This window comes from Prionailurus viverrinus, chromosome C1 (genome assembly GCF_022837055.1).
Source record: "Prionailurus viverrinus isolate Anna chromosome C1, UM_Priviv_1.0, whole genome shotgun sequence".
NCBI classification, from domain to species: Eukaryota; Metazoa; Chordata; class Mammalia; order Carnivora; family Felidae; genus Prionailurus; species Prionailurus viverrinus.
In genome coordinates this window covers 131,992,675-131,999,789 of record NC_062568.1, presented here as the reverse complement: position 1 = coordinate 131,999,789, position 7,115 = coordinate 131,992,675, and the positions used below count along the sequence as shown (strand labels likewise).

Here is a 7,115-nt window from a genome sequence, read left to right as displayed (position 1 = left end):
CCAACAGTGCAAGAGGGTTCCCATTTCTCCACATCCTCTCCAGCATCTATAGTCTCCTGATTTGTTCATTTTGGCCACTCTGACTGGCGTGAGGTGATACCTGAGTGTGGTTTTGATTTGTATTTCCCTGATAAGGAGCGACGCTGAACATCTTTTCATGTGCCTGTTGGCCATCCGGATGTCTTCTTTAGAGAAGTGTCTATTCATGTTTTCTGCCCATTTCTTCACTGGGTTATTTGTTTTTTGGGTGTGGAGTTTGGTGAGCTCTTTATAGATTTTGGATACTAGCCCTTTGTCCGATATGTCATTTGCGAATATCTTTTCCCATTCCGTTGGTTGCCTTTTCGTTTTGTTGGTTGTTTCCTTTGCTGTGCAGAAGCTTTTTATCTTCATAAGGTCCCAGTAATTCACTTTTGCTTTTAATTCCCTTGCCTTTGGGGATGTGTCGAGTAAGAGATTGCTACGGCTGAGGTCAGAGAGGTCTTTTCCTGCTTTCTCCTCTAAGGTTTTGATGGTTTCCTGTCTCACATTTAGGTCCTTTATCCATTTTGAGTTTATTTTTGTGAATGGTGTGAGAAAGTGGTCTAGTTTCAACCTTCTGCATGCTGCTGTCCAGTTCTCCCAGCACCATTTGTTAAAGAGGCTGTCTTTTTTCCATTGGATGTTCTTTCCTGCTTTGTCAAAGATGAGTTGGCCATACGTTTGTGGGTCTAGTTCTGGGGTTTCTATTCTATTCCATTGGTCTATGTGTCTGTTTTGGTGCCAATACCATGCTGTCTTGATGATGACAGCTTTGTAGTAGAGGCTAAAGTCTGGGATTGTGATGCCTCCTGCTTTGGTCTTATTCTTCAAAATTCCTTTGGCTATTCGGGGCCTTTTGTGGTTCCATATGAATTTTAGGATTGCTTGTTCTAGTTTCGAGAAGAATGCTGGTGCAATTTTGATTGGGATTGCATTGAATGTGTAGATAGCTTTGGGTAGTATTGACATTTTGACAATATTTATTTTTCCAATCCATGAGCAGGGAATGTCTTTCCATTTCTTTAAATCTTCTTCAATTACCTTCATAAGCTTTCTATAGTTTTCAGCATACAGATCCTTTACATCTTTGGTTAGATTTAGTCCTAGGTATTTTATGCTTCTTGGTGCAATTGTGAATGGGATCAGTTTCTTTATTTGTCTTTCTGTTGCTTCATTGTTAGTGTATAAGAATGCAACTGATTTCTGTACATTGATTTTGTATCCTGCAACTTTGCTGAATTCCTGTATCAGTTCTAGCAGACTTTTGGTGGAGTCTATCGGATTTTCCATGTATAATATCATGTCATCTGCAAAAAGCGAAAGCTTGACTTCATCTTTGCCAATTTTGATGCCTTTGATTTCCTTTTGTTGTCTGATTGCTGATGCTAGAACTTCCAGCACTATGTTAAACAGCAGCGGTGAGAGTGGGCATCCTTGTCGTGTTCCTGATCTCAGGGAAAAAGCTTTCAGTTTTTCCCCGTTGAGGATGATGTTAGCTGTGGGCTTTTCATAAATGGCTTTTATGATCTTTAAGTATGTTCCTTCTATCCCGACTTTCTCAAGGGTTTTTATTAAGAAAGGGTGCTGGATTTTGTCGAAGGCCTTTTCTGCATCGATTGACAGGATCATATGGTTCTTCTCTCTTTTTTTGTTAATGTGATGTATCACGTTGATTGATTTGCGAATGTTGAACCAGCCCTGCATCCCAGGAATGAATCCCACTTGATCATAGTGAATAATTCTTTTTATATGCCGTTGAATTCGATTTGCTAGTATCTTATTGAGAATTTTTGCATCCATATTCATCAGGGATATTGGCCTGTAGTTCTCTTTTTTTACTGGGTCTCTGTCTGGTTTAGGAATCAAAGTAATACTGGCTTCATAGAATGAGTCTGGAAGTTTTCCTTCCCTTTCTATTTCTTGGAATAGCTTGAGAAGGATAGGTATTATCTCTGCTTGAAACGTCTGGTAGAACTCCCCTGGGAAGCCATCTGGTCCTGGACTCTTATTTGTTGGGAGATTTTTGATAACCGATTCAATTTCTTCGCTGGTTATGGGTCTGTTCAAGCTTTCTATTTCCTCCTGATTGAGTTTTGGAAGAGTGTGGGTGTTCAGGAATTTGTCCATTTCTTCCAGGTTGTCCAATTTGTTGGCATATAAGTTTTCATAGTATTCCCTGATAATTGTTTGTATCTCTGAGGGATTGGTTGTAATAATTCCATTTTCATTCATGATTTTATCTATTTGGGTCATCTCCCTTTTCTTTTTGAGAAGCCTGGCTAGAGGTTTGTCAATTTTGTTTATTTTTTCAAAAAACCAACTCTTGGTTTCGTTGATCTGCTCTACAGTTTTTTTAGTTTCTATATTGTTTATTTCTGCTCTGATCTTTATTATTTCTCTTCTTCTGCTGGGCTTAGGCTGCCTTTGCTGTTCTGCTTCTAGTTCCTTTAGGTGTGCTGTTAGATTTTGTATTTGGGATTTTTCTTGTTTCTTGAGATAGGCCTGGATTGCAATGTATTTTCCTCTCAGGACTGCCTTTGCTGCGTCCCAAAGCGTTTGGATTGTTGTATTTTCATTTTCGTTTGTTTCCATATATTTTTTAATTTCTTCTCTAATTGCCTGGTTGACCCACTCATTCGTTAGTAGGGTGTTCTTTAACCTCCATGCTTTTGGAGGTTTTCCAGACTTTTTTCTGTGGTTGATTTCAAGCTTCATAGCATTGTGGTCTGAAAGTAAGCATGGTATAATTTCAATTCTTGTAAACTTATGAAGGGCTGTTTTGTGACCCAGTATATGATCTATCTTGGAGAATGTTCCATGTGCACTCGAGAAGAAAGTATATTCTGTTGCTTTGGGATGCAGAGTTCTAAATAGATCTGTCAAGTCCATCTGATCCAATGTCTCATTCAGGGCCCTTGTTTCTTTATTGACCGTGTGTCTAGATGATCTATCCATTTCTGTAAGTGGTGTATTAAAGTCCCCTGCAATTACCACATTCTTATCAATAAGGTTGCTTATGTTTATGAGTAATTGTTTTATATATTTGGGGGCTCCGGTATTCGGTGCATAGACATTTATAATTGTTAGCTCTTCCTGATGGATAGACCCTGTAACTATTATATAATGTCCTTCTTCATCTCTTGTTACAGCCTTTAATTTAAAGTCTAGTTTGTCTGATATAAGTATGGCTACTCCAGCTTTCTTTTGGCTTCCAGTCGCATGATAAATAGTTCTCCATCCCCTCACTCTCAATCTAAAGGTGTCCTCAGGTCTAAAATGAGTCTCTTGTAGACAGCAAATAGATGGGTCTTGTTTTTTTATCCATTCTGATACCCTATGTCTTTTGATTGGCGCATTTAATCCATTTACATTCAGTGTTATTATAGAAAGATACGGGTTTAGAGTCATTGTGATGTCTGTATGTTTTATGCTTATAGTGATTTCTCTGGGACTTTGTCTCACAGGGTCCCCCTTAGGATCTCTTGTAGGGCTGGTTTAGTGGTGACAAATTCCTTCAGTTTTTGTTTGTTTGGGAAGACCTTTATCTCTCCTTCTATTCTAAATGACAGACTTGCTGGATAAAGGATTCTTGGCTGCATATTTTTTCTGTCTAGCACCCTGAAAATCTCGTGCCAATTCTTTCTGGCCTGCCAAGTTTCAAAAGAGAGATCAGTCACGAGTCTTATAGGTCTCCCTTTATATGTGAGGGCATGTTTACCCCTTGCTGCTTTCAGAATTTTCTCTTTATCCTTGTATTTTGCCAGTTTCACTATGATATGTCGTGCAGAAGATCGATTCAAGTTACGTCTGAAGGGAGTTCTCTGTGCCTCTTGGATTTCAATGCCTTTTTCCTTCCCCAGTTCAGGGAAGTTCTCAGCTATGATTTCTTCAAGTACCCCTTCAGCACCTTTCCCTCTCTCTTCCTCCTCTGGGATACCAATTATGCGTATATTATTTCTTTTTAGTGTATCACTTAATTCTCTAATTTTCCCCTCATACTCCTGGATTTTTTTTATCTCTCTTTTTCTCAGCTTCCTCTTTTTCCATAACTTTATCTTCTAGTTCACCTATTCTCTCCTCTGCCTCTTCAAGCCGAGCTGTGGTGGTTTCCATTTTGTTATGCATTTCGTTTAAAGCGTTTTTCAGCTCCTCGTGGCTGTTCCTTAGTCCCTTGATCTCTGTAGCAAGAGATTCTCTGCTGTCCTGTATACTGTTTTCAAGCCCAGCGATTAATTTTATGACTATTATTCTAAATTCACTTTCTGTTATATTATTTAAATCCTTTTTGATCAGCTCATTAGCTGTTGTTATTTCCTGGAGATTCTTCTGAGGGGAATTCTTCCGCTTGGTCATTTTGGATAGTCCCTGGCATGGTGAGGACCTGCAGGGCACTTCCCCTGTGCTGTGGTGTATAACTGGAGTTGGTGGGCGGGGCCGCAGTCAGACCTGATGTCTGCCCCCAGCCCACCGCTGGGGCCACAGTCAGACTGGTGTGTGCCTTCTCTTCCCCTCTCCTAGGGGTGGGATTCACTGTGTGGTGGTGTGGCTCGTCTGGGCTACTTGCACCCTGCCAGGCTTGTGATGCTGGGGATCTGGCGTATTAGCTGGGGTGGGTAGGCAAGGTGCACGGGGGCAGGAGGGGCAGGCTTAGATCGCTTCTCCTTAGGTGATCCACTTCAGGAGGGGCCCTGTGGCAGCGGGAGGGAGTCAGATCCGCTGCCGGAGGTTTGGCTCCGCAGAAGCGCAGAGTTGGGTGTTTGCGCGGAGCGAGCAAGTTCCCTGGCAGGAACTGGTTCTCTTTGGGATTTTGGCTGGGGGATGGGCGGGGGAGATGGCGCTGGCGAGAGCCTTTGTTCCCCACCAAACTGAGCTCTGTTGTCAGGGGGCTCAGCAGCTCTCCCTCCCTTTGTCCTCCAGCCTTCCCGCTTTCCGAGCAGAGCTGTTAATTTATGACCTCCCAGACGCTAAGTCGCGCTTGCTGTCGGAACACAGTCCGCCCGGCCCCTCCGCTTTTGCAAGCCAGACTCGGGGGCTCTGCTTGGCCGGCGAGCCGCCCCTCCGCCCCGGCTCCCTCCCGCCAGTCTGTGGAGCGCACACCGCCTCGCCGCCCTTCCTACCCTCTTCCGTGGGCCTCTCGTCTGCGTTTGGCTCCGGCGACTCCGCTCTGACAATCCTCTGGCGGTTTTCTGGGTTATTTATGCAGGTGTAGATGGAATCTAAGTGATCAGCAGGACGTGCGGTGAGCCCAGCGTCCTCCTAAGCCGCCATCTTGCCGCAACTCCCTAAGTTAATGCTAGTTGGTGTCAAATAAATACCAAGGTAACAGTTCAGTGCATTTGTGCTCAGGGGGTGTCTTTTTGCACTCAGGGTCTTTCTGTCCTGTGGCTCTGAAGATCTAGGACATTCCAATTCAGCGATGGAACTGAAAACGCAATCCTTCTAGGAACGCGCGCTCTCGGAATGCAGCCACCGTGTGTCCCTATCAGTCATTTTAATTGACCTTGATGAATTCTTCCTCCTCTTGTCCTCAACACATTTTACTCAAGCCCCCCACTTAATAAATAAATAAATGTATATATATACACATACACAGCCCTAATACATGTGCTATTTCACTCAATAAGTGATCTTACGGTACCTCTCCCATTTCCTATCCCAACTTTATAATCAAAATAGAAATCACTTACTGAAAATTCTCAATTCCCTGCCTACGTATCATCACATATGCCCTTCTCTGCAGCCTCAGAGAAATCCATTCTATTTAAGGATAATTCTTCATACTCTTCTTCATGCCCTTTTAGAAACTCCTCTATGAAGTATCTTCTTTCCTCTATCTCCTAGTTTTCTGTTTGGATTTCAAGCTTTTTTGAAAAATAAAAGATGAAGAATCCCTTCCAACCTCATTTTATGAGGCCAGCATTACCTGGTAACAAAACCTGATAAGGACACTACAAGAAAAGAAAATTACAGGCCAATATCCTGTATATTGCAAAAATCTTCATATACATGCAAAAATATACATGCAAAAATCTTCAACATGCAAAAATCTTCAACAAAATATTAGCAAATGATATTCAACAATATATTAAAAGAATCAAGCACCATGATCAAGTGGGATTTATTCCAGGGATGGAAGGGTGGTTTCAGCATTTGCAAATCAACCAATGTGACACACCACATTAACCAAAGGATACAAATTATATCATCTCAATATATGCAGAAAAAGCATTTGACAAAATTTAATATCCAATCATAATATATACTCTCAACAAATTGGGTATAAAGGGAACATACCTCTGTATAACAAGGCCATATATGACAAACACACGGTTAACATAATACTCAATGGTGAAAAGCTGAAAGCTTTTCCTCTAAGATTAGGAAATAGCAAAGATGTCCACTCTCACCAGTTCTATTCAACATTATATTAGAAGTCCTGGATAAAGCAATTAGGCAAGAAAAAGAAACAGAAGGCATTCATATTGGAAAGGAAGAAGTAAAACTGTCTCTATTTGCAGGTGACATGACATTATATAGAGAAAACCCTAAGGCCTCCACCAAAAACAAAAACAAAAACAAAACGGTTAGAAATAATAAATTCAGTAAAGGATAGAAAATCAATATACAAAAATCAGTTGTGCTTCTAAACAGTAACAATGAACTATAAGAAAGAGATATTAAGAAAACTATCCCATTCACAACTTCTTCAAAAAGAATAAAGTGCACGGGGCACCTGGCTGGCTCAGTTGGCAGAGCATGTGAGTCTTGATCTTGGGGTGTAAGTCTCAGCCTTACACTGGGTGTAGAGATTACTTAAAAATAAAATCTTTAGGAGAGGAGTTAAGATGGTGAAGTAGGCGGCCCTGGGCTTTCCTCCTCCCTCAAAAACAGCTATATTGAGGTCAGATCACTTGGAATACCCAGGAAATTGATCTGAAGACTGGAAGAAGGATCTCCATGGCTAGAGGGAGACAACTGGTGTTGGTGGGCGGAAGTGAATTGGGGAGAGAAAAACGGTGGTGCTGTGAAGGGGAGGGAACACTTTCCATGGAGAGACAAAAAGGAGAGAAAGAGGAAGGGGTTAAAAGATGTGC

General features: G+C 41.6%; 1 long non-coding RNA gene across 1 annotated transcript; it reads right to left on the bottom strand.

Moving 5' to 3' along the window:
• Nucleotides 1-329: 329 nt before the first annotated feature.
• On the bottom strand, nucleotides 330-5,430 carry LOC125172137 (uncharacterized). Its single transcript, XR_007154606.1, has 3 exons — nucleotides 5,301-5,430; nucleotides 2,554-2,556; nucleotides 330-340 (listed from the first exon to the last, which is right to left on the bottom strand). It is a non-coding gene; the product is annotated as an uncharacterized LOC125172137 (long non-coding RNA).
• Between the last annotated feature and the right edge of the window lie 1,685 nt (nucleotides 5,431-7,115).